Consider the following 20,071-nt stretch of genomic DNA (forward strand, 5'->3'; position numbering starts at 1 on the left):
TGGTACAAGCTCTGAGCCTGTTTCTGCAAGCACGTGAACACGGTGTATACTCTCAGCACAGTCAGCAAGAGGTATATACGGTGTTTTCAATGGCAAACTTACCAGTAACTTGCCCCTAATTAAACTAAACCATTTCTTGATGCATCTGTAATCCATAGGTGTTCTGTGCATTACTCCTCATCAGGAATGTTGGGGGATGCATTCTGATTTTTAATGTTCAATGCTAGAATGACCAAACTAAAATAATATTCATATGATAATCTAAACTTTTTTTAAAAGTACAATTACATTACTGTATACAGTGGAAAGCTATTTATTGTACCTCTGGGCTTATTCCTCTAAAAATCGTAGCGTAAAAAAGAAATCTTTGTCAAGCCTGAACTGATGTATATAACTGAAATAATGTAAAGTTATATTTTCATGTTTTTATACTTAACAACATGATGGGAATACATAATGTATGAGCATTTCAATTACAGATAATAATGATTGGATAATACACATCTCAGTTAAAAAGCGCAGTAATCATAGTTTAATATCCTTGTTACAGTACATCAGTATATTGCTATATAAAGTATGTCTGTGTGCATTTAAGTGAAAAGTAGCCAAGAGTGATGAAAGCTGTCCAAGGGTTTTTTATTCATTTTATATGAAAACTGTTACGGAGCAACCAAAATGTTTATGAACTCAAACTTGTGTAAATTTCAAAATGTCCTTTTACTGTAGCTTTTTGTTTACAGTACAGTATCTTATTTTCTGCTTTGTTAAATGAGTAACAGTACAAAGCTGGACATACACTTTCTAAGACATTAACGTTCCCGTTTTTTCATGTATAACTATATGACAGAAAATGCTTCTGATTTTATTTTTCAATCTAACACATGATGGCTTTTCTGGAGTGTTGTATAAATTTCAATCATACATAAAAAATCTTCTTAAAAAAGGCAAAAGACCTTTAATGTCTGTTTAGTATTATTGAAATCTGGGTTCTTATTTATTATAAAAGTATTTTCCTAAGATTTTACATAGAGCAAACCTGTTTGTCCCCACGGATATGAAATTTCCCTGAAGAGTTTTGCAAGGAGAATATAACTCTTCCCCCAAATCATCTTGTCACTCAAGTGTAGATTTACTGTAGTTTGCGTATTGCTAAAGGAAGTAATGTAACTGTCTTGCCAACAATATAATTGTATTTCTGGAATGTAACCTTCTTGATCATGGTTATAATGGCAGTGTGATAGGATGGCAATGCTAGTAGGTTAAGTATCTAATCAGTAACTCTACTTAAAAATTGTCAGCTTGAATCAGTATTTTTTTACTTCAACAGATTGTTGATGTGTCCACAGCAGAGAAAGAACCTGAGAAATGGCAAGTATTTTGGGTATATATTAGTAGTGTTGTTACTAGAGATCTAGTACAACAGAGTTCTCTGTAATAGCAAAAAAAAAAAAAAAAAAAAAAAAAATTAGTCTGAAGAGGTTTGCAATGTCAAAGGTTCAAAATTTTTATTTACATGTATTACAGATTTTAACAGAGTGTGTGTCCAGGTTATCAGCCTCCTCTTTGGCTGATAGATGTAGAAAATAACTTTACACCAAGTAAAGTGTACAAATAATTGTATTTTAAAATACAAATATGTGACTTCAGCTATCATTCAATACAGTTAGTTATATCAATACAGAGGTCACTAGCAAAACAGAATCAGCAGCAACTGTTCTGCATGATATCCCTAGAGGCTACTCAGACCTCTTTCACGGTACCAAAACCTGTGGCTTATTATTTTTTTTTTTTTAAGCTGTCATGGGATCACAAACATTTGTTGTGAGAAATGTATCATGTCCAAATTATCTTAGGAATTCATATTATCTCGAGCTCTTAGAATAAAATTCAGTGAATTACTTAGCTGTGGACTTTGAACATTTTCCATAGCATCAGGTTTTGTAGATAATAGAGGGTACTACATACCTGTGTGAGTTATAACAGTTAGGGGACTGTAGGCAGTAACGGCTCCTGTGTGACTGATTTCATTCAGTCTGCCTGCTATTGGTCTTCCTGAAATTTCTGCTTATACTCCTAATACCCTAAACCTGGGGGCTACTTCAAATAGCTCAATGGTAAAATTGCCCTAAAATTGTTCTTTTTTTCTGCCTTGAATGCTATCTTTCCTCTCTCCCCAAAGAAGAACTTTGAGAAGCATGTCTGTGTCTAGTATCTGGGGACCTATGGGAACCTGAAGTGAAAACAACTTCATAGCAAAGAGTCTCAGTTCCTACTTGCATTTAGTAGGTGTCAGCTCCTTGTATGCTGAAGTAACTGCAGGATTTGTGATGCATCTTTTTTTTTTTTTTTTTTTTTTTTTTTTAGAAATTCCCTTGAAATAGTGAATATCACTTTGATGATCACAGCTTCAGTTAGAGTCATTTAATGCTTTAACATAAAATCTACTGATTTTATAGTCTTAAAAAAAAACCAAAAGAAATCTTTATGATTTTTGTAAACAGATGGCAAAAAAAATAGAGCATAGTAAGATACAATATAAAAATTCTGAGGACTACAGATCTAACTCACCTGCAGCTCTGATGTGCCGTGAGGCCTTCCCACAGTCCCTAACACTATTGCAGGGGCATATGACGTGACGTCCTTGCTTTTCTTTCCCTCTTGCCCCACCACATGTGGTTAATACTAATGCATACTTTTTAGCTTAGTAAGCAGATAGGAAATATGATTATTGTATATAATACTTATTGTAATTTTTTAAATGATGTGGCAGTCATTAATTTTTTTTATTATAGCTCATTGCATATGTCTCTGTTAAGAAGCAGTGTTGGTAAAGGTGGGAAAGATCTCAGGTCGTGTAAGCTAAATGTTTAATTCAAGTGGCATCGTCCACTGCACTGTCCTATCGGTCTCCTTTGCACATCTCTTATTGCTAATGAAAATATGGCTACCTCTGTAGACAGCTAAGTGCTTTCCTTACCTCAGTCGTAAGAAAATTCTTTATACCTAAAAGAAAAGCACTGATTTCCACAAAGCTGTCCAGTGAATGACTTTGTAGCATTTGCCCAAAGCTCTTCCCCACAACACACAACTCTCACTCAACAGAAAAGGACCATAGTACATGCTGTAGGCACAGAGAAAAGCTTCTCATTTCATTTATCATTATTCTTAACAAATGCTGACTTCTCAGGACTGACTGATCTGTGTTAAAGCATTTACTCCTACTAGTCTTCCAACTGAAGACTGTGATTTAAAATACATATTTAAATTAAAATGGGGTTTATTTATTGGCTTTAAAGATCCCAAACCTAATTTTGAAAATGTATCTTACAGAATAGGAAAAGGCTGCTCGGTGTTAGTGCCTAGACCAGCCCATTGAACTTGCCTTCAATCAGTTCATACCTGGAGGTGGGGGAAATGCCACAAAGGGGTTCCAGTGGATCCCGTGAGCCCTGCAGGACTGTGCTTCCTCCTTTGCATCTTTCCATGCACAGAAGGCAAGCAGGTGGGCAAAGCTGAAGTAGGACTTGGAGAGGCAGTTTTATCTGTCCTCCCCCTAAAAGGTGAAGGAGCATCCAAGAGACACCAGGGAGGATTTATCCCTATTCTCTAAGCATGGAAAATATACTCACACCTGTTGTTTTTTCTTAAAAAAAAACCCAACAAACAGTTAATGCAGTTTTGAAATGATAATTCTGTATTTCAGTTTATGGTAAGCAGTTCTTCAAATAGGAAAACCTGTTTCCAGAGTCATATACTATTGGTAACACATACACATACTAGCTTCTTAGAAGGGGACAGCCCAGAGTCCTTCTGGCATGTGCTTTACTGAAGCATCAAAAGCATCTTGTTAAAAATATATTTAGGGGCTTTTATATGACAACTTTTTACCCAATTTTCAAGTTGTATTGTTACCGCCTGCCCTTCAGCACCATGTTCTCTGAGTCAGGGGAAATTAAAGAGGTCAAGCTATAGCTCTTTCACTTAATGGTATGCTTTACAAATAACAATATTTTTCAGTGGCTGATTTCCTTATGAGTTTCATTATAAAGGACAAACACATTTTGAGTTACCTCATACTCTTAAATAGTGGAATATTCACAGAAAAAAATAACTGGTTTTGAATGAGTAGATATTTTTTATACTTCACAATGACTAAAGATACAGTAATGCAAGGTACATTATTTTTACTCAGGTGCTTACTTTTATATTTTTTACTGTTTTTTTAATAATTTCAAAAAACTGTTGAAAGAATATTTACGTAAATTTGCAACTAAGTGGTTTGGCAGCTAATACAAGTTACCTGTAGCTGGAAATCATCATTCAGATTCAGCTACTAAGCATTAATAAATAAACGGAATTACTGGTATATGAAAATGAAGATTGTGGATGTTCCAGTATATATGTGTGTCTACATATCCGTACACAAATATGGAAATGCAATAGTGAAGCAGGTGCTGAGTTTGATAAGGCCATGCTCAAAACCCATGATAACCGCAGCAATAATTCATGGTAGAGCCAGTAGTGAGAGAAAGGTTCATAAGCAAGTGCCTTACCACCTTTAGTTTGAATAAATATGGAATCTTACATTTCCATAGGACAGTATGAGTCCCCATGGGACTCAATTAACAATGAATCCCATAACGTCAAAAACTGGTGTAACTCCTTTGATCGTCTTTGTTCTCACTAACAGCATGAAGTTCTACAGAACTTCTGTGAGAAGACGTGGGCTCTTCTACCCTCACTGCCGTTGGCCTCCGCAAAAAGGTCAAATGGAAGCTACTGCCTGTGTCATCGCCTCTTGCTGCAGCCTCGGGGATGATGGGTTTATGTGCGTGCATCTATATGCTTGATTTTTCAAATTACACTGTCTTACCTATTTAAAAATCAACACAATTGATGTAAGAGGCTCAGGTTTAGTTAATTCTAACATTACATGAACAAGGACAAACAAAAAATTACTCTTTGTTAAGTTATAACTTGATTTTCTGAACTGAAACCTCTAAGAAGTTAATGCCTATAGAACAAAATTACTGGGCATTGACGGGGCTGGATACTACACTACCTACTGGGAACATCGTGCTGCAATAATATATACTGCTATGGTGCTGTGGCAGAATTCTGTCCACATTTTATATTATTTTTTTTACTGGCATAGACAAATAAGCTACAGGGAATCACTCTTACAGCGTAGGCTTGGCAGAAAATTTTCAGGCAATTTCTACTGATTGGTTGTATCTGTGGTATTGCCATGTTCTTTAAACTTGTACCTTCAGAATATAAAAATAAAGCATGTGATAAACTTTTTATAAAGCCATTATCTTCAGTGAGAGCAGGATTTTACTCAACATGTTTTCTTCATCCTGATGGCTATACTTACCTAAAGCGCTTGTTTTCCACAGAAATAGGTTTTGCTCTTTTTCGCTGTATGCTCTTGCTTATTCTAGGGGACCTAAAAATACATAACTTACATATTTTTAGCATTATAGATCCACAATTAGATGTGGGAGATTTACATCAGTTCTGCTTAGTTCACCTTATAAGCTGCTTTCTATAGGAGATTTTTGTCATTTTAGAGCCTGTAATTTACTTTTTGATCTTTTATCATTGGGGGAGATTTTAGCACATTGAGGAAAGTAAGTAACGTTGCCTACCCTGCTAGCTGGTTTGAGATGTTGCCCATGTCATTCAAAGTCATTCATCCGATGAGGCTGTCCTGAGACTCACACCTCTTAAAGAATCTTTCTCAAACTGTGGGGACAAAGGTTGCTCTGAGGAGACCAAGGTAATACGCTTGGGTCGGATCCTGCCTCGCCGAAGCCCAGGGAAGCTGGGGCGTCAGGACCAAGCCTGAGCCTCCCAGCACTCTGTGTGCAGTCACGCAGTGATCTGCCCTGGGATCGTGCCTGCGCCCCCGTGCTAGCAAAACTGAAGCGTTAGCGTGGTCAAGATGCAAAACCTATTTCCCCACTCTGAACGTGATGCCAAGGGGAAGAACTGTCCCTTTCTTCCCCGTCCACGATTTCTGAAAAGCTTTTTTTCTTCCCTGAACTACATCCATCCATATTCAGCAAATTCGGGATGTAGCCTTAGAAAAATTGCTTTAATATAAAAAATCGTATCTTTCCTCAGCACAGAGGAAACAGCATTTACCTTCACTCAAGAAAACTAAGCACAGCCATCTTGGCGCCTGAACAATTTTATGGAGGTTTTTCTCATAGCGCAAAAAAAGTCACTACTTTAAGAATTGTGACATCATGTATTGTTATGAAAGAAAACACGTAAGCTTCCCTATAGGCAGGATCTTAAGAATGTAGGTGTTATTTTTTTTGGTAAGCTGTGTTAAATAATATATATATATATATATACACACACACACGCACGCACATGCTAAGTATAGTATGTGAACAGCTTTTCTTTATGCATGCCATAAAATGCTATGTAAATCAGAAGTCTACTAGCTTGCTAAGTGACTTTTCTGCGGTGTCAGACCTGTATAATAATATATATACAAATAATACAATTATGTTACTTTTTTTTACTTTTTTAAAGGATATCCTTTGATCACTTACACAAACCTAAGTTAGGAGGAATATAAATAATTGAAATGTGAAGCAAAATTGCTCCATGTGACAGCATCGCCTGATCTATGCTGTTTTCTTTTTTTCTTTCATTTTAAAATATCTGTAGAACAAAAAAGAGTATCTTGCTAGAAGCAATAGGCAACAAGAGTGGATAAGAGAATGCAAGGCAAACTTCATTGTGATTATAGGATGGGGTTTGAAGCCCTGACTTGAAACTATGATACTGCTCAGTAAATAAACTAGATCTTAAGTTCTCATTGAAGTTAGAAGAGGTTCAGTAGATCTTTGTGGTGTAACTGAATCACAGAATAGTGTCATGAGTGTGGACACTAAACATAGCCTTTGGCCTTTAACACTTAGACATACCCAGCTTCCAGGTATTAGCTATTTTAGGCTACTTTGTGAAATTGCTATGGGCCAGACTCACTGCTTAGCTAAATCCAGGTCCCGTTCTGGCTGCCCGCATCAAATCAGTTTCTGAGGATAAACATCAAATCCGTGGATAAAGTAGACCATTTTGTTCCCAAATTAGGAGTTTATGTTACTTTTCAGCTGGCTTGCTTTGTGTTTTAAAGTCAGTATTTCAACAGCTAACATTATTATTATTTTTTTTACATTCCTTGCTGGCAATACTCTTCAGGGTTTCATTTTTTTAAAGCTTTTAACTAAAATTGGTAACAAGTGTTTACTGAGGGGAAATGTGGGTTCTCTGTCAAGCCAGTATTTTTTAAGATACTGTCTATGATAGAATGCTTTATGCTATAACAGAGAAGACAGACATGAGGAACTGTTGCAAGACGATTTAGGTGAGATTTTGTTTGGTTTCTTTTTCAAAAAAGTTTTCTCTTTTTATTTGTTTTTCTTTCACTACAGCTTTTTGTAAAAAAAAGAAAATTAGTCTCTTCTATAACCATCCTCTGCTATTACATGCTCTGATGTCATTGGTTGGCATCAATGAAGCCACCTGGATATCTTGGAAAATGTTCCCGTGTCCATGTAGATAGATGGTAGAACTGTCCAGTGCAATAATAGATGTTTTCTGTCTGATTTCATTTCCATGTGGATGTGATTGTTCACTTGTTTTGTACAGTTTGGTTTGGTTTGGTTTTTGTTTGGGGTTTTTTTGTGGTGCAGCTACAGACAGAGATCAGTGGGGTAAAAAGTAAATGTTATTAAAAGAGCAGAGCAGAATATGATGGAGCATTCATGAAGTCTCTGCAGAAAGATGTTTTAAAAAAACCAAGCTCTTTAAAACACTGACTAACTTGCCTCTGAGCATCCCTTAATGAGAGGGGGAACTAAGTAGGTTCTGTGTCCTGCATCCTGCAGTTGTATTCCCCCGAGTAGAAAATCCCATTCTAAAGGTCAGGAGTGTGTACAGAGATATTTTTGCAGAATCAGCCCTGATTAGCCGAATTCTATATAAATATGTAAGTATTGATAATGAGCATGCAATGAAATGCAGAAAGGAAATTTCTTTTTAAAGTAATTAGCATGATTTTTTTTTTTTTTCATTTCATTTCCAGCTTCAAACCTAGCAGTGTCAGGGTTTTTTTGGACCAGTACAAAATACACATGAATTAATGTTCCGTGTGCTCCTGCAGAATTCTATCACCATTACATACCATTTGCAATGTCTAGTACGGAGACATCTTCTATGATAGATGTCCTCATCAAAGTCTTCACCTCACAGAATTTAGCTTGTGTTTTATTTCAGATTCTAAAGAACTAATCATATACGTTAAGTCCTACCATCAAAGTGCCTGAAGAAAATTGGTTTTGATAATAGACTTCTTTTTGGCACAAGGAAGCATCAGCAAATCATTTAGGGTCCTTTCCCTACCTGGTCATTAAAAACAGTATAGTAGTATTACTTGATGTAAATGTGAATTTTCATTCATTATTGTCTTTCTGTCTGAAACATCTTGCACACTGTTTTTCTCCCTCTTAGGAACAAAAAGATGACGCATGGGACACCACAGGTATATTTCTGAAACCCTTTGCAGATACTGTCACTTATATGTATAAGTGCTTGGCTGTTTCTTGTCTTAATTCTGAGATCTTCATGGCTGAGAAGATTTAAATCTTCCAGACCTTGTCTGCATGTCTTTGTGTTGGAAACCTGTTTTGTAACCTGTAAACATTCCCTCAGTGGCCATTATCTAATGATTAATGATGCCATTCAGATACAATGTTTAATTTATAGAAAAACCTTGAGGCATATGCAGTGGTTTACAAATAATTTAGTATTTATGGCACTCTAAAGTGAATATTCAAGCATGCAAGATAGGATTCTGAGGATAAGAGATAATAAATGAATGCAGGTATAGGAGAAATAAGATGTGAGACGTTGCAGGCCAGATGTGTTGATGTGCACATATACTCTGTTTTGGTTTGTGTTTAATATTAAGGCTTTAATCTTTGATTCTAAACTGTCTTAATGAAAAATGGAGTAAGACATAGAAATATATATCGCGATTTCCATCTGGTGATACTACTTATTCCAACTGAACAAATTTTTACTCTAATGGTGATAACTGAGGGAAATAAAATCCTTTCCCATGAGCATCTTATGCTGCTGATTTTATTTAGCATAGCATTGCTGCTTCTTGGAATATTTCCTTCATTTCTTTTTGGAAGCTCGTCCTTCAGAGAGACATGCAGCTGCAAACATAAAATGCTTATTTTGCAAGTGCCTGGAACTTGCTAAATCATTCTGTCTTTGCCAAATAAGTATTTTTTGTATGTTTCTACTCTGAACTTGAGGAGGTAGTACATTTTGATAGCATTTGAGTTCCGAGACCAAGCTATGATACCTAGATGTTTGAAAATTAGCTCTTAAATTACTTTCTTGCCATGACTTTAACTCAGAAGCTTCTATGTTGTCTGCAAGATGGATTGCCCTTTGTGTTGTTTTATATGTTAGTGGTTGTTATAAATAATAGTAAGCACCATAAAATTTAAACTTTCCATGTTAAAAAACCTTTCCAGTTCCATTTGTCTGTGTGCTTGTGTTCAATCAGCCATGTAAAGTGTCTTTTTTCAGATACATTCAATTGTAGTCAGGCCTGTAATTTCCATGCTTATTTGGAGACTTTATTAAATAAATTATGTAGCATTCACTAAACATGGAGTTAATCTTTCTGTTGTTCCTTCAAGTTGATTCAGACTTGAGACCTGGTTTAATCATGATATTCTTTAGAAGAGTTGTTGATAAAAATTGTGGACAGTGTACTGCCGTTCCTCTTGACAGAAGCTATTTACCCATCTATTTAAGCTAAATATCACTTGGGGAAAAAATTAGTGTAGCTGATGTAAGCAAAAAGGCATTTTACAAACTTCAAAGCCATTGTGCTCCACTCCTTTACAGTCTGCATCACACTCACCTCAAAAGCTGGTCTAACCTGATCTTTAATAAAATTATGTGGTGTTGTATTAAGAAGAATAATTTTATCTATGAGTTCCAATTTTTAGAGCTGCACAAAAGGCCTGTTGTTTCTAACTGAAGTGCTGATGTTCTCTGTTTTGGTGAAAATGTGCTTCTGCACAAGCAGGCCACATGCACGAGTGCAGGGCTGGGTGGCTCGCTCTGTACGTGAGAGGCCTCGGTGAACATGTGTCCTCTTCAAAGCAGGAAAAATCCTGCACAGAGCACAAGAGATTTCCCTGTTTCCAGGCACTGTAGTTTGGAAGGCAGAAGGATCTGTGGGTGAGAGGAAAGGATGAGAGGAAAGGCGATAAAAACTGTGCAAGGAGAACCGGGGCTGGGCCACAGCTTGGCACAGGGTGCAGCATTGGTACGTAGGAGTGAGAGCAGTAAGCCATCAAGAACTTTGACCTTTCCCATAGCCACCTGTCTGTCCATTTCTCCATTTCACCTTTCTCTAGAAAAAATAGGAAAAATAATCACCCATTTTTTTACGCTGGGAAAACCCACGCCACCTCACTTCAGGCACCAGACATGGCACAGAAAAGCAGATCAGGTTGGTGGAAGCATCCGGCATAGATTTTACTCTGAACTATCTTCTCTTTTGAACACTCAGTATGCTTGGTATCTAACTTGAACAGTGAAAATCTCTTATAACCATTTATCAGATTTTTGCCTCACGTGCCTTTGTCAATTAAGATTTTCCTAGTGATTTCCAAGCCTCATCAAAAGATTTTTTATGAAGAAGAAAGTTAGACTGACATGAAGATGTGTAAGATACCCTGTTTACAGGGTGATCTACGCTAATAACGACTGGCAGCATACCCAGAATAGCAGTCTTTGGAGAGCTTCAGAGTTTTATTTTTCACCGTCACTGAAATGAGAGAGAGAAGGACACAGAAGGAAAAGGCTTTAAATGCACAAAGGTTGAAATGGGTCTAGGATGCAAAAGTGCTAGCCTGATCGGCAAAAAATGTCCAGATTACCCACCTTAAGGCCATGGTGCATTTCCAGGATCATTTAATCTCTATTAGGTGATGACTGACACACAATAATTTTAGTAAGTAATGAAATCTCTGAGAAAACTGGCTTGTGAAGGGTGACCCTGGACTGGAAGATTATGAGTTGGTTCAGTGTAAGTTCAACGTGAGGATAAAAATAGTCTTATAGTTTAAGGTTCTCTCTTTCAAACTGTGACACATCAAGGCTGGCTCCATACTGATACACCCGGCAGTGCCTGGCATGTTCCCAGACGCCAGACTCACCATCTATCCCATTAAGCTGTGACAGCAGTCCCTGACATGCTGTTCGCTGGTGCCCACCAAGCGTGTTTCCAGGTAACTGCCAGGGACAGTTTAGGGATGAGAATGTCCCAACAATCATTCCCATTTGGCATTTTGGAAGTTGTCACAACATTTTGGCATTTAGGGAAGTTTGCTGTAATAACCAGAGGCTATTGTGTGCTCATTAGCTGGAGTGCACAGGAATGTTCTGGGGCATTTCATTTAGTAGTGTGGATGTCAGCTGTGGGAACTAATTAGAGTTGGAGGAGTGCAGAGTCTGGAATTTGGAGGAGTCCAGGAGATCTCTTTGGGCCAAAAAAGTTACACCTGGCAAAGATTTTTGTTAAAAGCCTTTGGTCCTGTCCCCACTGGTAGAATACTCACGTTAGGAAAGACATCTCAAATAAGTGAAGAGATTACCAGAAATACCTAAAGTAATGGGACTGAAGAAGTTTTAAGAGAGGTCAAAGAGTAAGAACAGTTTAAAAAAAATCAACCTGCAGTAAATTTTACAAAAGCTATTAAACCCCGACATTTTTTCCACAAATAAATACATGAATACCAAGCATGAAAATGAGGAATTGGTGATTAATGACAGTTTAGTTGTAACTCAAAAAGTCAATGTATATTTTGGTTCAGTTTTGACAAGGAAGTCTGGTGAATAAATTGGAGAAGGTCTCTTTGATAAAGGAAAGTAGCTGTGAGGCACACAGGAATGTAGACAAAGAAGATGGCATTACCTAAAGAAATTTTGTACTGGAAGAGGAAGTCCAAAACTGTATTTTTCAAAGATCAGTATTAGGATCAGTTCCGTTTTAATAGACAAATAATGACCCTGACACGGGAAGTGGAGAAGTCCTGGTGGAGTTAACTTGGTCGTGCAAAGTGAAGATAAACATGAAGATGAAATGGTGAAAGAACTGGATGTGCTCGAGGAGTGGAGTTACAAGTCTGAATAGCATAATATAAAAGGCACTTAAGGCACTTGAAAGAAAAATTCAGGACAGCAGCAGATCAAAGTGAGACCCATTGTTTTGCTTCCAGCACCAGTTGATAATGAATGCCCCGTGAAGGCTGAAGATTACACATACAGTGTATTTTGCTAGGATGCTTGTGTGGCCTCCAGCAGTTGTGGGTCAGGGACTCCCTCAGACACAGATGATATCTTTGCATTTCCTATCCTTTCCAGCAATTTATCTAATCCATTTGAACTCTTCTATACTTCGGCAACCATAATACCCCGTGACAGAAATTGTCAGGGTTTAACTAAACAATGTGTAAAGAATCACCTTTTTTTTCCCCCTCATAAGCCTGTTACCTGTTAATTTCCTTTGTTGCTTCCTCATTCTTATACTATGAAATGCAGTTGGCAGTTGCTCATTAATTCCTCTTCTGAATTGAGAGGCTCATAAGCTATCGTATGAGAGAAAACTCAAAAGATAGAGCTTCTTCCGTGCAATGAAATTAAAGTTGATGCAGTACGTGACTGCTGTTATAAATACAAGGGGGAGAAGAACTTCCTCCCAAGAGGGAGAAAAGCTGATTACTTATAAAAAACAATGCTGGCACCAGGACGAGTTGATAAAATGGGCAAGGCATAAATTTAGGGTGGATTGTGAACATTTCTAGTTTCAGAGCAGCAAATCCCCTTGGCAGCCAGGTGAGAGGGCTGTACCCTGCACAGGCAGTGCACTGGCCAGCGTGGTTATGGAACAGCCATTTTTACAGCAGACAGCCTCTCAGAGGACCACTGGTTCCTCCTTTACAGAAGATCACCTCCGGGAAGGGTTCAAGAGCTCAAATACATGCCTTTTTATCACCCTACTTGCAAGATCATGAAAATGCATTTTTATGTGTGAAAGTTGGTGATTGGGATTCAGCAACCCAGAAGGTCCCTTTCCACTGTACGCTCCTACATGGTCTAGCTGAAAAGATTCCTTGTTCTCTTTGTTCTCATCCAGATTCATAGTCCTGTGCGATCTCCTGGTTTTGGGTGTCTGTGTCAGCCATTTTGCAAAAAGACAAAAATGCATGTGGTGCCCTTGTATCTGCCACCTAGCACAGTGATTAGTAGTGATTTAACTAAAAACAAACAAACAAACACCACCCCCCAAAAAAAACCTAACCAAAAAAAAAAAAAAAAAAAAAACAAACAAAAAAACAAACTGCCCAAGCACTTGCTTTGAGTACAGAGAACCCTGGTTTCATCACTTCTGTTGTGCAAAAATGTTCATGAAAAATCCTTTTCCCATCCTACAGGTGAAACTGCCATCACTAGTGCTATTGAGTATTTTCAGAAATTAAATTTCTCCTGGAAAGTTAACTCCATTTTGCAAGAAACAGCTACACAGTCACTGGAGAGGATTGGTGCAGGAGGGTCGCTGGCTGAAGGGAAGCCAGACCCACTTGCGTTCCAGTGGCTCTAAGGACAGGACAGAAAACTCTTGTGCAGTCAGCAAAAGAAGAACTGGAACCACAGTGTGCCTCTCTGGTATGGCCATCATGTAGAGTCAGGCTTCAGCTTTTCCTCAGCTGGGTTTGTCCGACAGAGTTAAATACTCCACAGGAACTGGAGCAGCTGCGTTAGGGGCAAATACCCTGTCACTTTGGATTATTCTCTTTTTCGCTCTGGAGTTTTGATTCTCTCGTTGCCCAGCGACGTACATGTTTGTTTATTTCTGATTTCTGTCTGGAACAAGCCAGAGAGTTCCCTTTGAGGGAAAATGTGGGTGGTGTTCAAAAGGTAACTTGGACCCACAGTTTGTTCCCGACGGACTGTATAGATGAAGCATGACGGAATTTGTCTCCGTGTTTGAATTTAGACTGCTCTGAAAGGTGGTGGCCTTGAAGAGTTTGAACATGGATCAGGCCTTGATTCCTAACACAGGCTGCCAAGATGGGATAGGTGTACACCAAAGTGCTACAGTTATGCAGAGGGCATAATCTAATCAAAGGTTCCCTCAGGGAAGAAAGGAACGTAATTCAGGTCTCCCAGTGTATATCTGTATATACATATATCTGTATATATGGAGGAAATTATGCTGGTGTTGCCTGTATTTCTTAATTGCTTGGACTTGGTGACGCTAATCTGAGAAGGACACTGTGATTGCATTAAGAAGTGGTAAATACCTCCGAAAGCAAGATTACAGGCTGAGATTCAAACTGGACATTTTGAAGCTCAGGTTAATTCAGATTTACGCGCTTTGTGCTGTGTTCCCAATGAAAGATGCTTGGAGGCAGCTCCTGTGAATGGGTGGTAGCAGAGTGCTGGGAAGTGGTGAGGCTTTAAATCTTACATGTAGACACCTCTCACAGATTTAGCTGAGAGATTTTCTTGGTAAATTCTTTAAAATTACCTTCAGTTAGTTGGGTAAGTTACAAATGAGGTGTGAGTAACCACTGCCTTAGTACTGATGTCTGTGAGGATAACCTTGCAGGCATTCACAATCTGTTGGGTTTTTTAATTATTCTTCTCTCCAAAGAGAATACATTTGATATCCTGAAGTATAAAACTTGCAGCATAGGAAGGAAGTCTGAGGGAAATTATCTTAAATAGAATACCCTGTGCCAAGACACGTGAGCTGGCATTGCAGACATTTTTAAGGTCTCTGATCTTTAGTTTCTGATTTTTTCTTGTAATAGAAAAAGAGGGGAAATGTGTAAAAATCAAAGCTGCTCAACCTTGATTACTGGTATTTTATGCTAAATATGGTTGTTCCTGCCAAAAACATTAAGCTGGCAGGGAGAAGTTTAGATGTCTCATTATACTATTGCCAAGAAAGACATGATTTTGAAAGCTCTACAGGGCAGACCCAGAGGCTCTTGCTGCCAATCTGTTCTGGTATTCACCACAGAATGAGCAGAATCAGTGTTTCTTTGAAGAAACAGTGCTTCAGGCTTCTCTGGATGTGCAGCAAATAGATTTTCACAATGATGTTTATTTACGTAACGACTCTGAGGTTTTTTGTTTTGCTTTATGGCGCAGGCTTTACTAGATTTTAAACAAACCAATAGAATTCAGAATATGTGTTTGTCTCTGAAAGCTTATGTCAGAAAACTTGTAAAGTAGTGACGCTTAAAGCATTAAGTGAAAAATAAAGACCTGAAATCCCACACTACTCTACAAATGGATGCACAAGCTTTTCTAGAGGAATAAGCTGGTTATTTTGGATTTAATAACCATCTCTGTCCTAAGGACGTTTAGTGAGAGGCATAAAATTGTATTGAATATGTAGGCAAAAAGTATGCCCAGTGCATATGTTTCATTTTTTTGGTGATTCATAGTCAAGCTGGAACAACACAGAAATAGACTTGTGAATTCTTCAGATTGCTGACATTTAGCAAATTAATATGAAGTTAAAGTTGCTTCCATAGTGGACTATGAAACACTCAAGTGTGAGAGACTGGAAAGAATGTTCTAATGTGAGAACATTTACCCAGCCAACCAAACGACAGTAAGTTTACCATTCCTTGAGTCAGGGGAGAACATAACCCCCCAAAAAATTAAACAAAACAAACAAAAAAGAAAGCCCACAAAAAAAAACCAAACCCAGAAGAAAGTACAGCGATTGTTGAGTTAAATATGTGTTCCATCCACATTTCCTGGAGTAGCTCATAAACCACATTTTTAAAGAGAAGTTGGATTCGTCACTGATCTTGGAGTCTGAAGGCAGAAAGCAACTGTCCTCTATACTTATACTAAAAAAGTATATCTCTCAGTCCAGAAGGCTCGTAGATCTCAAGAAAAAAGGAACTTTTTTTACTTACTCTTGACCTCCTGCATGCCAGAAAGCCACCTTTAGAGATTTCCATATTGAGCCAACTCAGCATTCTGCCTACAGAAACATCCAGTCTCGACCAAAAGAGCCCTCCTAGCAGAAATCTAACACTGTCCTTTGTAATCTGCTCGACAGCTTGTTAACTTCATTTTAAAAGCATAATCTTCAAAAATGCAATCTAATCCTACCTGAGCACTTGTGCTTTTATATCTTGGAGAGCCTGAGTTGGCTAGATTGAAAATCCTGCTACTGTGAGATAATTCTCCTTTCATATGGAAGAAATGGATCATGACTTAATTGCCTTTTAAACTTTTTCACTTGAGATGCCTTAGTCTTTCATTTAGTCTTTCAGTGGACAGAACAAGGTTGTTTTCAAGGTTGGTCTTGCACTACTAATTTATATTGTCTCCAGTTTGTCATCATTGTTTCCAAACCTGAGTGTTAGATTTTGACCTAGATAATGCCATTTCTCTATTCTTGCTCAAGATTAATAACAACAACCTCCTTTCTTAGATCTTCTTCAGGGGTTCATGTTCAGGTGATGAAATTGCAATGAACAAAATTAATACATATTATTGGGTGCCTCATATTTCTCCATATTTTTATATTGAGGTGATGAAAGAAGTAAAGAAATCTCAGTCTGCTCCATTTCTTCCACTCTTTCCAAAATCATTTTACTAGATGTCTGCTGAAGACAGGGAGGTTGCACCAGTATGATACTTCAGTGTTCTCTTTCTGCCATTTGGAGACAGCGGCTTTAGAGGTCCTCATGCATTTAGGTTCTGTGAAAAGAAGACCAATGAGTGCACAAATTGAAGCTGTAATTACTTTGTATAAGCACCCATTACACCTCATCAGAGTAATCTAGGAGGGACATTTTATAACAGGAGAAGAATCTTGCAGGATCTACGCATATTGAGAAGACTGCTAATAAGGAGCGGGGAAAAGTATATACATTTTGGAATTTCTGACCATGATCAAGTCTAATTCCTATGCCAGAAAATGAACATTTTTTTCCCTACCCTGTAGTGCTTGGAGTATCCCCAGGAAGGTGACATGCCTGCCAACTGATGTCTGAAACTTAAGAGAGGATAATTTTGGTGTGATTCTTAAGAAAAAAAACATTTTTCTGCATAGCTCTGGTCTTGGAGTTCTTATGATGGCAAACTACTGGAAAGGTAGATGAGCCCTACCTGCCATTTCCAATTTCCTTTTCCCTCTTTGAGAGTTCAGGTTTGAGATCACAGAATTGGGATGTTACAATGACTTCTTCTAGGAAAAAGTAACTCTGAATAGGGAATGTGCCAAAGCAAACAGCCCTTAAAACACCTCGGTTCATTTATTTGCAACTGATGCCATCTCAGCCCTTATCAAAAATTCTGTTCTACACCCTTCTATGAAGAAAACTGTAGCTTCCAGAAATGTGTATGCCAACTGAAAAAGAGTTGTTTCCCTTGAGAATTTATTTTGGGACAATAAGACTGGTAGCTCTTGGTAGACGTACTGTATATGAGACAATATCAAAACCAGCAAAGTTGATTCTAACATTGTGTACTCACATCAGGGCAGCCAAAGCTGAGATCCTTTGTCAGTTTTAATATCAGCCAGCTAAACAGATATAAGACCTTTTTGCTTTCTACAACGACCTGAAAGGAGGTTGTAGGCAGGTGGGGGTCGATCTCTTCTTCCAGATAAGAAGGGACAGGACAAGAGGAAACAGCCTCAAGTTGTGCCAGGGGAGGTTTAGGTTGGATATTAGGAAAAAAATCTTCACTGAAATGGTGGTGAAACATTGGAACAGGCTGCCCGGGTGGGTGGGGGGGTGGGGGGGTGGGGGTGGACTCACCATCCCTGCAGGTGTTTAAAAAATACATAGATGCAGTGTTTAGGGACATGGTTTAGTGGTGGGCTTGGCAGTCGTGGGTTAACAGTTGGACTTGATGATCTCAAAGGTCTTTTCCAACCTAAATGATTCTATGGTTCTAAAGTCTACTAACCAGCCAACTGCACATCTCTTTAACAGCACTGTGATGCATGTACTGTAATTAGGCTTGAATACAAAATATTGATTTAGTAGTAATTACATTGTCTGAGCATTAAGATAATGCCTCAGGAAATCTGCCTAGATTCAGCATGAAGTTTCAGATAATAAAATGTTCACTCTATAGCTGTGTAGAAAAGCTTTTAAATAAAACCTAGTCTATACTTTGTCTAATACAAATTCATTTGATCCTGTCCTCTGACTTGTTTGGCTTGAGACACTACCAAAATTTAAATATATTGCAGTGGCCGATACAGCTGATTAGAATACACCAGCTTTTTTAATGGGTTTTGAGATTATGCAGGGAAAGAATGTGTGAGACTTACAAGAACGAAGGCAGCATTTAAAGAGCACTAGTTTATAGCCATAACTCTCATTAGTCATAGAACTAAATACACTGCAGATAATCTTTCTGTTAAGCACATTTGTAACTAGTCTGTTAGCCTTAAACATAACAACCTTAATCAACACATGCACACTGCAAGAGCACAACTTCCTGTGATTCCTGGGTAACAACTTATTTTCCTGTTTCACTGTTCTTGCAACATTTTTAGAATTTCACACCCCAAGATGTGCATAAGTACATGTTTTATATGTTTACTTTTATACACACTAAGAGACAGGCTTGTTCACCGTAGCTACAAGTATATGCAAGTAACACAGTCTGGGCATACAGGAACATTTAGTTTTAACTTGCTTTTAATTTGAATGGCTGATTGATAACCTTTATTTCAAAGAACTGTTACTGTAAAAAGTGGATCCAGTCAGAAAATAGCAGACATCCAGAGCAATGATTTAGTTAAGGATCATCATGGCAACCAAATAACTCAGAACTGAAATAACAAATTTGCAGTTAAATCAGACCTTCAACAGGAATACATGTATTACCAGTTCCAGGTGGTCTGCATATAACTTGCCCCTTGAAACGTGTAATATCAGGGTAAGTATTCTGTGTCTTCCAGGGGAAAATAAAATAATATGTGATTTTTAATTTGCATTGTGATATCTGAAATTAGCAACTCATTTCAGGCCAGGCGTGTTTAAAACACACATGCTATCGTGGGTAAGGTACAGTAAATGCTGCTTGCAGGGGTGGGTACCCCCTTCACGTTGCCTCAGCCAGAAGCACCTTGAGCAGATGCTGTTTCTGTTGCAGCTGCTTAGGAGATCCCCTGCTCTCTCTCTGCTTGTTGCACTGCAGGGGAAGAGGAATCCAGGAGGAGATAGATACATATACACAGACACACAAACATACATACATACATATATATTTGCATATATGCATGTATATATGTGTGTGATGATATATGCACACAAATATATCAAATAAACCTGGTTTACATAAACTCTGCTTGCATTCAAGGCAAGAAGGCAGATTTGAAAGTCTGAGTATGCTTCCTTGTCAGGCTGGGAAAATCCCAAGGACAAGGGAATTTCATTGACTCCACCTGAGCTTGCAAATTATAGTGGCTGCTGATTCCCCTGCTCCCCAGACCCCTTCACACAGGAGAACAACTACAGATGAGCAACTGCCAGTGAAAACCCATGTCTGGCTCTGTTCTGTCACAATTTAGGAAAGCTGGAGGGTGAAGCAAATGTGCAGCTATATATAACTTGACTCACCTGGGAAACTCCTCTGTGTTGCAGGAGCCTCTAGCAAGTCTTCTAGGAGGTTTCTATTTATGCTTTCCAAGGCAGGAGCAAACTGAGGAATTGTAAACCTCTGGCTGGTGCCACAGCTCTCTTATTCATGCATAATATAGAAGCTGCCTATGTCTAATCACATCTAACTTCCACCAGTGTGTCTCTGGTTTTGGGTGTTTATCAGGTCTAGAGCTTTGAGAGGAAGAAAAAGATCCCTGTAGCTGGCAGACTTAAGCTGACCTGCCCAGTCCCCGTAACATTTTGTTTCATTTTGATGGCTATCTATTAGCATAATGCTTAAAATTTGAAGCGTCAGG

At 38.2% G+C, this 20,071-nt stretch overlaps 1 protein-coding gene across 3 annotated transcripts in view; it reads left to right on the top strand.

The window, feature by feature from the left end:
* Positions 1-945, top strand: part of GRIA2 (glutamate ionotropic receptor AMPA type subunit 2) — a 98,438-nt gene extending 97,493 nt beyond the window's left edge. For all 3 annotated transcript variants that reach the window (XM_040600966.1, XM_040600923.1, XM_040600933.1), the window contains one exon: positions 1-945. This exon is cut by the window's left edge and continues 1,958 nt beyond it. The gene's annotated coding sequence lies outside the window, so the exon portion shown is untranslated.
* Positions 946-20,071: the final 19,126 nt, after the last annotated feature.

This window comes from Falco naumanni, chromosome 1 (assembly GCF_017639655.2).
Source record: "Falco naumanni isolate bFalNau1 chromosome 1, bFalNau1.pat, whole genome shotgun sequence".
NCBI classification, from domain to species: domain Eukaryota; kingdom Metazoa; phylum Chordata; class Aves; order Falconiformes; family Falconidae; genus Falco; species Falco naumanni.